Below are 12,273 nucleotides of genomic sequence, written 5' to 3'. Positions count from 1 at the left end.
CACAACGCTAGGTGATTAGGGTGTTCCTATCCACGTTCACCGTACACTGTGGAGATCAACGCTTGCTTGAAATCATCGCCACTGTGGCGTAATGTTGAAACAGTCCAGCTAAAAATAAACACGCGCGTCCAAATGCTACAAGATCTATCTGCTGACACATTCTCGGACCAATTGTTAGATATCGGTGATGGAAAAGTTGCTGTCTATGAAAATACTGGATGCATAAAATTGTCCACTAACTTCTGCACTATCGTTCATTCGCAAAATGCTCTCATTGACCACATATTTCCCGATGTACGCACATAATGCATAAAACATGCGAGGCTGGCAGAAAGAGCCATTTTGGCAGCAAAAAATGTGAACGTCGACGATTTAAACTTCAAGATACAGCAGTCGTTGCCAGGCGACTTGTTATCATACAAATTGATCGATACAGTTTGCGATGCTAACGAAGCTGTAAATTATCCAACAGAGTTTTTGAACTCACTGGATTTTCCAGGCATGTCACCACAGCTTCTACGACTGAAAGTTGGATCTCCGGTTATTTTACTTCGAAATTTGAACTCACCATGGCTGTGTAATGACACGCGATTGGTCATTAAAAAATTGATGAAAAACGTTGTCGAAGCCACCATTTTGAATGGCAAATTCCGAGCCGTAAATATTTTGGTGCCACGAATTCCATTGATTCTCACAGACGTGCCAATCGAATTCAAACGCGTTCAATTTCCTATTAGATTGCATTTTCAGTGACAATCAATAAGTCGCAAGGCCAACCGATGTGTTTGCTGCTTAGATTTGGGCACACCATGTTTTTCACACGTGGCATGTTCTCGCGTGGACAAACTATCGAGCTTATTTGTGTTGGCTAAAAACGGACTGAGAAAAAATATCATACTCTCAATTGCTCTTCGAAATGAATATTGATTTTCTTTATTTCATTTTTATACTTTAGGATAAAAAATATATTATTTTTTTCACTTTACGTTTAACTTTTAAGAGATCAAACAATCTATATGTTCGTTACGTTAATGAAATACATTGTATTGAGAAAATGAATGGTTGGTGTTTTTTAGTTTTTATCGGCGATCATCGTCTACAGTGCTCCATTCCTCTTTCTGTCATAGATCCAATCCCTACACATTTACAATACATTCGTTAACAACCAAAATATGCAATAGGAATAATTTATAAAGCAGAACAACGTTTGCCGGGTCAGTTAGTATATTAATAATAATCATTTCAAGTGATAAAAATTTATTTTAAATTGCTATTTTTTCACATTCTTAGACTTATTCACTATCCTTCTATTCACCCGATCCTAAAATATACAAAGTAACTTGAATATAACCTTAAACGCTTTATTCAGTACTAGATTTAATGCAATGCACTGGGATGAAATTAATTAAGTAGTTTTCATTATTTTAAGACCTGTAAATCTTCTTTTAATATTGTTCAGTATCATGATGACATATTATAAACATTCTTTAGATATAACTTTATGTTGTTTTTAATATATAATCTTACTTACTCCTATGTAAATCAAGCATTAATTAATTTTAAGATACTTAAGAACACTCTCATCAAAATAAAGAAAAAAATTGCTACTCTGAAATGTCTTTGTCCTGACAGCCGAAAGTCTATCGGAAAGCTTTGATTAGTAATCATTCGCTTTATAAAGAAGTTAGTTTGGGGGGGGGCACCTCGGAATGAGGATGAGATGCTTCCGGCATGGTGGTTGGATCTCGCCACCCTGGAGGGTACACTAATAGGTGGGGGATCTGGCTCCTCCCATCGATGACGGGACGTACTTCCTTTGGGGAGGGTTGTACCGTGGCCGGTGACGGCCCTTAGGACTCAACCACAGTTCCCGCCAATTGCTGTAGCGGCGGTCCGGTCATTCAGTTTTATGATTTAAATCCGTGTGCCTTAGGGCGGGTCGGAGAGTTAGAAGGTTGACTCACATACTATCAAAAAAAAATTAATTATCACAAACTTCTACGTTAATCTATGACAAGTGTATTAACAAACTATTTTAAAAATAAAAATAATTACTTCCATCTTTATCAAATTATTATTTTTGTCATATATTTAAAAAAATGAAACTTCTTATTTTTTGGCAAATGATAGCTAAATCTCTCATGAAATTCATATTTTAGAGTTAAAAATTTATTAATTAATGGTGAAAATAGTAAAGTAGCTAGGATAAGCGATGCAAGTATAGCATCATTTCTTCGCTTATATATGATATTTGACTTTTAAAAAAGACATAAAAGCACTAATATTTTGTCTTGAGACATTACCTCTCTTAACTTATCCCACCATTATGATTTTGCTATTATCACAGTTATGATACCAAAAAATTTTTCAACATTTCTGATATTTACCGCAGCAAATCTATAATGCGAGGCAAATCTTGCAGCAGGTTAGTGAGTCCACTGTGCAAACTAAGTGGGTCTAAAATCTTGAGGGCACAGATTTAAAAAGCATTCTGTGACTATTGTACGTTTCGAAAAAAACATTTTTTTTGACTGATAAAATACTTGAAATTAAACTGTGTGTGTGTGTGTGTGTGTGTGTGTGTGTGTGTGTGTGTGTGTGTGTGTGTGTGTGTGTGTGTGTGTGTGTGTGTGTGTGTGTGTGTGTGTGTGTGTGTGCGCGTGCGTGCGTGTGTGTGCGTGCGTGTGTGTGTGTGTGTGTGTGCGTGCGTGCGTGTGCGTGCGTGCGTGCGTGTGTGTTTTCAGAATTGATATTCCTCAGCGGTTTCCATATTTTTAAGAACTGTGATCCATTTTTTTAAAGCCATGTCTATAGAATATATCATTTTATTCACGGCATAATGATTTTTTTAGACGAACGATATATGTTCATCCCGAAAGAGACTTTATAGACCAAAACGGAAGTTTAGTCAAAAAAGCAAATTTATTATTTAATATACTAAATGCTTTACCAAATGATTACGAGCCGCTCCAAAGTTAATGATTATGTAATTTGAATTCAACGTTCATAGAAAATGATTTTCTGACTATGTGGACGAGACCTGCACAGATACGTGTTGCTTCTCTGAATAACAGTTTCTTTTTATAGTGTTATTACCATATAGCTTGATGAATATTCTAAGTCCACATTACTACTTTGCAAAATGTATAAAGATTATATATATATATCCGTTTTATACAATATATAATTGTATTAACATCTTATATTATTGATCTGTTAAATCATTTTGTACCTTATTTTTATTACATACAATAGCTGATAGATTTAGAATGCATTTTTGTTAAAATCCGCACTGTAAAGGAACAAGTGAATTTAAAATCCAATATATCCCTATGGGAATTTAACTTTGGTCAAATCATGATATCGATAGTCTTAACATATTTGTGTTCCTTTTCAGGACAATTGCATCCTTAAGTACAGCAATCCATCATGTTTCACTTGACGTTTGGATCAATGCAGGCATCAAAGAATCATATTACAATCGATTTGTTTACATTGCAAGACAAAAATATGGAATGTTTTTAACAACATCATTCTATTTTTTACTATCTACATTATTTTATTTAGAATTTTTAAAAAAAGTATCTGAAGCTTAATTTCAGATAATAATTTTTATTACAGATTTACATTAATTTTGATTGTTTTTTTACATACTTTATATTCATTCATCAAACTTAATATTACCTAGATCTGTCCTTTTCTCAGCGTGAAAATTTTTTTAAATAAATACGTATATTTTCAGTATCAACTTTTTTCATATATTCAGTTTTTCATATATTCAGTTTCATATATTATTAATATCTTGAAATTCATTCTGCTTTAGAGAAATTTTTAAATTAAATTACTATTTATCCTGTAGGAGTTTTTGTCAAAAATTTGGCAGATTCAGATTGGTGTATCAAAAAAACATTCAACGTATGATTTCTCAGTAATATTGATGAGAGTTATTTCTATTATCTAATCATAAATATGAATAAAATTATTTTAAAAAATAGATCAATGAGATTCAAAATGATTTATGATTTTGTATTTTCCAACAGCTGCATGATAATTTATGTACCGTATTTGGAAGCAGTTATCTTTGAAGTTAGAAATACAGACTGCTATTTCACCTGCGTAAGCTTTTGTCAAGTAAAAACATCACATTATATATTTAGAGGATTCAAATTTCTCTTATGTAAGAATAAGGTAACGCAGCTTCATTTTCTTTCAATATTTATAGAATGAATATAGATTATAAAATAGCATTATTATATTGATTCTGAACCTAATTTATAATTTGAAACATTTATGATGCATATAAGTGCTGATGAGGTAGTGCATATCCAAGCCAAATTTATTTTTTTAGGCAATTTTCAATGATCTCCTGTCTAACCACGCATCTCATTCATTGATATTTCTTCAGAAAAATTGAAAGAGGAGTACAACAATGATACAATGATAAATCAACAGACAAAATTTTTCGATTCTCTGCTGGTCCATTTAGTGATTTACTATTGAACAAAAACACAAAATTCATCAAATTGGTAAAAAAAAAATAATTATAAGCAATTGTTAAGTAATTCAGTGCCATTCCGTTCATATTCCTGAAAGCTCATATTTTTATATCGATGTTTTAGATTAATCCTTAACCATTTAGCAAATTTTTAAATGCGCCATCTGAATCAATTTGGGTTGGTGACAGAAAAAATAAAATTTATAATATCAGGATTAGTTATGTTTAGACAAAATATTACAGCATAGATTTCATATTAAATTAAAGCATCAGGATATAATTTCGTAATTTGTAGATTAATGTTTTTTAATATGAAGTAGATGTTAATCAACGAGAAATGAATTTTTTAGTTAAATTCTTCGATAATCAACTATTGATTGGAAATAACTCATTAAAATATGTAATATTAAAAGAAATATTGAAAAATTTTCTTGGATAAAGATATTTATTAGCAGTTGTTTGAAACTGCAATGTTTTCTGGAGTGATAAAGATTATGATATTTTTTCACTCAATATGAATGTATAAGGTACTTTCTTTTCATTCTGATAAATTACTCTCTAAATTGAAAATAATGATCTAATCAATTATGAAATCCTCGAAGTGTTTAATTACTCTAACACTAGGAACAACTATCCTTCATAATTAATCCCAAACATGAATTAACTCTCCCTGTATCAATTAAATCCAATTAAAATTTCGCTTTCGTGGGACACCAAACTGATGATTTGTCAATACTCTTGAACGATCTCATTAATATTCACTCTCGTTCAAGCTCGCGGCGCTTTGATTAATAGCAGAAATTTCCCAAAAGCTTGTCTGAATCTTAATTACTTTAAATTACTCCACAGTAATGGAATGAATGAATAAAGAAAACTTAAATCCTAAAAAGACCGTTTAGTCAATTAATGCCGCAATACTTGGGATAATTACTTAGTTTCGTTTACATAAAGTTCCAGATGCCTCGAAGATGATTTCGTTTCTGTTTTCAGGAAAGGAAATTAAAACTAAACTCTTTCATTTAGATTTAATCATACCTGGCAAATGTGTGAAATGATTAGGGAATGGGTCTTTTCAGACAGGAAATTAAAGGGCAAAAAAATAAATCTGTTTATTCAGAGTGTAATTGTTTACATTTTAAAAATAAATGCTGCTAAATTTTAATGATGAATGAATACAATGTTGAGTGTATTAATTAAGAAAATTCTTCACCTGTTAGGATTTTTTATTTCTACCATGATTTTTAATATTTCAAGACGTAATTCTGTTGTATTGTTAAATGTGAGGGGAAAATATGTGAGTCAAAGGACGATAATCTTTGCAGCGAATAGTTAAAAGTTTAGAAGTATATAACTTTTGAAATCATACTCATTTCCGCACTTAACAGTTTTGTCATTTATTTGGAAAAATTATATTGGGAAAATTGCAAATGTGCAGTGGAGTGGTAAATAACTTTTAAAATCATACTCATTTCCGCACTTAACAGATTTGTCATTTATTTGGAAAAATTTTACACAGAGAATTGCAAATGTGCAGTGGAGTGGTAAATAAATTTTGAAATGATACTCATTTCCGCACTTAACATATTTGGAAAAAATATACAGAGAAAATTGCAAATGTGCAGTGAAGTGGTTAAACATTCCTGGCCAAACAGAAAATAATTTATTTGAATATACAGGATCTCCATTCCGATCTTGACCTTGGGGAGGACCCTGATTATTTTGAGCCATAATCAGGTGAAGTGAAAGAGATAATATTCATCCCATGCTAGTAAATTTAATACGCATAAGATTCAAATATATAGTGGATCTGACAATGGAAGACTAGATATATATCAAATCCAAATGCATTATATACTTGTTGCAAAGGAATAAATCAATACGATATACTTTGCAGACGAAACACCCGAGTGCTTACTTTAAAAACAAAGGAACTGCAACGCTTTCTTAAAGGCATGATATAAAAAATATGAATCTTCTTAGCTAAAAGCTATTCCAGAAATCTAATACAATAATCGGCTCTTTCTCTCTTGACCCAAATCAGTCAATCACACTTAGTTAAAATATAAAGGAATTTCATTGGGATTTTCAACTTTCGTGCGATCGTTACATTCTTCTTGAATGTGAGATTAGAGCAATTTAGCAAGGAAACAGTTAAATTGCACATTTTCTTGGAAGGAATCCAAATCAGATACTTTAAGTAAAGTTACTTGAATTCCTTTCTTTACATTTTCATTTACTAGTTTTATTAAAACATACATTGGAAATGGTACAATGTTTAGAAAAAGGAAGACAATATAACCCCCTTCAATTCTTTTAATAAGTTACATGTACTTTTTCTTGTTGTGTTTTTCTTTCCCAGATTATATAAGAATTTCATAATTCTATGTGAAATATATTGTAATTCTATTCGTTACTGATCAATCTTTTTAAAAATTTATTTTAAGATATTGGACTTCATTACTCAAGATATGCCGAAGAATAAGAGTAATATGATTGATATTATCTGTCTTCCATTTGCATGCCCTTGGTATTGCTTATATAACTTTAGTTATAGTTGCAGGGGCATGAAATATTATATATTTTATGATACTGGTGCACTTCATTAATAACTGCAGTGCAGTTTTTAATCATAAAAAATTAATAATGCAATACAATGAAAAAATTCAAAAATTGTAGCTGTATAAATTTAATATTTTAAGAATTGATTGATTTTTGTTTTATTTCTTTATATTTTCCTTCAGAATATTTATTCTTGCATGCATCATGAAATCTATATCATCAACACTGTATTGTATCTTAAAAGATTAATTCGTGATATTTTACTATAAAATAATACAAAGAAAGCTTAAAATGTTTTGCAGCAGGTAAACCTCGCTAATCTTTAGATAAATTGTTTTATTCTAGAACTCTTATGTAACTGAAATAACTTTTAAACCAATCCAAAGAAAATCTCAAAAGAGGCTTAAAATATTCAACTGACGATTATTTTCATACATATTTTCTAAAAATATATATTTAAAAAAATTCATATTCAATCCTATAAGGGATTGTCACTCTGAAGAAAGAAGCCTGGATATGGAATATGCGAACAAAAAATACAGGAAGTAGTTTTCAGTACAAAAGAAGTATGAAAAAAAAATAAGTTTGCAAATAGAAAACTGAAATATTCTCAAGCTTTATCAGCTTTCTCATTCGTAAGCAAGCGGAACTTGAGTAGGTGTTTTCAGTCGGCCTTTATCAAAGGCTTATATTCCAACTTTTCTATCCCCCTTTTTCTAACAACATTCGTGGAGTTTTACAACAGACGAAAAAAAGAAGTTTTCTACAACTTTTGGCAGTAGAAAGTTATTTCTCGTATTCTTTCATTCAAAGATGGTCGATAAGATATTCTAAAGCTTTCTTCAGTGAAATTCAGCTTTTTTTACTGTTGCATGAAAATTTTGAAACGAGAGTTTTCGTTGGAGAAATTATGCCTTTTCTCATAAAAATCGTATTGATAGTTTGCTAGGGGGGCCGCGGTGGCCTGGTGGTAAGATATCGGCTTGTGAACCGTAGGGTTTCAGGTTCGAGACCCGATTTCACCGAAGAACCTTCGTGTAAGGGGGTCTGTTGCACGTTAAATAAGTCATGCCAAACGTCCTCCCGCTGGTGTGGTGTGGAGAGGCGGGTGCCAGCTCAGGTGTCGTCCTCGTCATCTGACCGTGGTTCAAAATGACGAGGTCCGTCCCAAAATAGCCCTCGTGTTGCTTTACAACGGGACGTTAATATAACTAAACTAAACTAAACTAAACTAAACTGATAGTTTGCGATATTTGCGCTTCAGTCAAACAAAAAAAAAACCAGAAAGAAAAATATCTAGTAAATTTCCTTATTTGTAAAGTGAAGAAAATTACTTCATTGAAAATAATTATCATTACTTATCTGATTGATGGATTATTCAAGAAATAATTATCTTTTTATTCTTTATATAAGTATAACAATTCAAAAATTAAGGCTTTTCTCGAACTACAATAATTTTAATAAAAAAAATTTCTAAAATCAGATTTTTATTAGTCCATAAACTAGCAAATTTGTTTAATTAATTTCTGCTTTATATCCTTAAATTAGTATGTATTATTACAAATATAATCGCCTTGAATATTTTTTTTCCTTTCATTTATAAATACTCAAATAAGATCAAGAGATAGCATCCGTTATGAGGATTTGGTCAAATTTTAATTAGAGAGAAAAACAAATTTCCTACTAATAAGTTTAATTCAGTATTTGATCGGAACCTATGATATCTATGTAAACAACAATCTATGTTTAATACGATATTTGATCGGAATCTACGATGTCTATGTATAGAAAAATCTAATACGGTATTTGATCGGAATCTATGATATCTATGCAAAAAACTTTACGTAACAGATTCCATCAGTGAAGCGCAGTGCGTTTCTCATTTGTTTTGATAGATAAGAAGACCTAATTCTGAATAAGGATTTTTCAGACTTCGATTTATTAATATCTCAAATTGGGTATATTTGGCAACTGGAATATATTCTGTTTGTATATTTCGCTTACAAGAAAATGACAAAAATAAATCAAAAGCATAAGTTAAAACTCAAAATCAGCCATGTGTTTAACATTGCCAATTTATATTTGGAGCACTCTGTTGATGAAATACTCCCAAATCGAAACCGACGGAATGACAATTCAGAAAGAAGTAATTTCTATTTTACCAATATCAAAATCCCCCGGGGCGGGGGGAGCACCTCGAAAAGAGGATGAGATACTTCTGGTATGGTGGTTGGATCTCGCCACCCTGGTGGGTATACAAAAAGGAGGGAGATCTGGCTCCTAACGTCAATGACAGGACGTACTTCCTTCGGGAAGGGTTGTACCGTGGCCGGTGATGGCCCTTAGAACTCAACCCCAGTTCCCGTCAGTGTTGCTGTTGCGGCAGTCCGGTCATTCAGTTTTCTTTATCCGTGTGCCTTCGGGCGGATCGGTGAGTCAGTGCTATGACTTTACCAATATCGTTTAGTAATCAAATTAAAGAGTTGTAGCTGAAATTCTTCTAATATTTTAATTCATCCTTCAATTAAATTTAACTGAAAGTATTCATGGTAAAAAAAAAATTCTTTGTCTTTAGATATAAATACGTAATACTAAATTAAATTCATTATTAGAAAAAACAGAAGTTTTTAAATATATATATATATATATATATATATATTGGATTTTCAAACAAATTTCCAATATACAAAACCCATTAAGGATATAATATTACACTCAAAGGATAATAAATACAAATAATACATTACTTATATCTTTCCAAAAAAACATGCTGTCTTAGTATTGTTGAGCTCCTTTGAATATATTTAATTTTATCCCAAAACTTTTCAGAACTATCAGTACATCTATTAGAAAGAAACACTTTATTTCAAATAAATTTTATCGGAAAAGACAGCACATCTGTTCGTAAAAAAATAACAGAACAATTCACAGAAATCTATTTCCTGAAAAATGCTGTATCTCGTATTCATTTAAATAATCCAACATATAACCTACATTCAACTATTAACAGTCTCTTTATTGATCTTATCCCTTCAGTGTTAAAATGAAAAAGAAATCAATCCCTGCTGAGAGTTAACGGAAGACCGTGTTAATAATTCAAAGAAGTATTGAATCGCTTCTTTAAATCAATAGGTAATGGAGAAGTTCCATTTTGTCTCAGCCCATTACATTTCAGCCAGACTGTTTTTGTATTGCATTCATTTGAATTGAATATTCCAAGCACAAAAGGATTCAATAGCTCATCAGGAGAGACTCGATGCAATAAGGTAGTACTCTTTATTTTGATATAAAGAATTCAATATCAAATAATATATTCTAGATAATTTGATTTTGAGCATATCCTAACTTATATATAATTATTTTTTCATCTGCGTGTACAATGTGCAAGATGGAATAAAATTTTTCGCTGCATATTAATTCATGTAAATTCTAGTTATATGCTAAGAATTTAATTTCGTCAGAACCAAAGAATGTATTCTTTCAGGAGAAATTTCTTATAAAAGGTAATATTCTTTATTTGTATGGATGTAAAATGTTGAATATAAATTATTTCAGCTTTGGAAAATTAATTTTGAACTTATTAATAGATAATTACTTTTTATCTTTTATATTAATAGAATTTTTGAAACAGATTTTAGGCATAGTAATTTATATAATCTGTAAATTCAAGTTGTTAAGAAAAAATGCATTCAATAATAGAAAAAAAAATACTTCAAAACAAACATTTAATTTTACATAATTTTCCAAGTGAAAAAACTGAACTATTTTGTAGGGGAAAACTTATTTTTGAATTAATTGTAATCAACATGTATTTACTTTTTCGCCTGGTTTTTAATAACCATTCTCATAATACATGATTTGTAGATGCAATAATTCATATAAATTTTAAATAACAAATAAGAGCTTTTAAAAGGCTTAGAAACAAAAGAATACATACGTTCTCCAGGAGAAATTCAATGAAAGAAATATTATTCTTTATTTTGATATAAAGTTCTAATTCTCTCTTTATCCATAGTACTTTTTAACTAGTTATTTGTAAATAATAATTAATAGAAGCTATAAAGAAGAATAGTAAGAAGCTTTATAAACTAATAAAATAAATTCGCTCTTTACGGAATAAGTTTTTTATTAAAATAATATTTTGCATTTCTATTTGAAGAGCTAATCAATTCGGTTTTGAAATGATTCTAGTGAGTAATAACTCCGTCAACTTTTATTTGCCTGGTTTATCTTTAGTTTATTCTACCACATTATCATCAATTAAAAATTTTTTGAATTAAAAAAAATTAGTTTGCTGATTTATTACTTGTTATTTTGTGTATACTAGTGTATTATGTGAATAACTATTTGAGTTTGATTTTAAAGAAAGATATTTTTAAAATTTGAAGTATGATTTCTTTATACCTTATATTCGTATTAAAAATATATTTTAAAGTAAGAATCTTTCAAATAACTGAAATCAAAGAAAAAAAAATTACTTTGAATTTCAGAAAATGTTTGCTGCATTTTCCTGAAACTTTAATATTTTTCTTCAAATCCATTTTCATGTTTCTCATGTTTACTCTAGCCTAATATGAAATCAAAGATTCTCTTGTTTGTCGAAATTTTAAAATTAACTCTTTTTCATTTCTTTTTCTTCATTGTTGTTGTAGAACAATTCAAAAAATCCCAGTGCCGAAAGGAAGAATAATTTATTATTTATAAACAACTATAGTCTTTGTACATAGAGAAAAGATAATACAAATGCAGATACGTGCCAAGCTAATACTAACTACAGAGCGGCACAAGAAAGAAAAGTAGATAATGGCATCATTCATCAGAAGAAGTGAATACAAGGCTTATGAGGTTAAAGATTAAAATATAAATCACAACCGGTGTTAAAAACAGGGCACAAAGTTAACTATCTTCCGTTTGCAATATTTCAGATTTTATGGTTACTGAATACCAATGAGAAGTTATGAATTCTTTAATTTTCTATTTATAAATATTTCCGACTGAGAGCACCATACAGCAATAATTCTTATCTGCCTGAATTCTATACTAAAGCATTAACATTGTTTCTTTTTTTCATATGATTCGAATTGACTATATTTTTCATTCCGTAAAAATTTGATTAAAAACCTCATTCTTTTTGAACAATTTATTATAGGAGGATGTACAAAAGTTTCAATTTTATTTTTAATGCTAAACTTTTTTATTTTTAACTGAATAATAATTTG

The sequence above is a fragment of the Argiope bruennichi genome, chromosome 8 (genome assembly GCF_947563725.1).
Source record: "Argiope bruennichi chromosome 8, qqArgBrue1.1, whole genome shotgun sequence".
NCBI classification, from domain to species: domain Eukaryota; kingdom Metazoa; phylum Arthropoda; class Arachnida; order Araneae; family Araneidae; genus Argiope; species Argiope bruennichi.
This window is presented reverse-complemented; position numbering follows the sequence as displayed.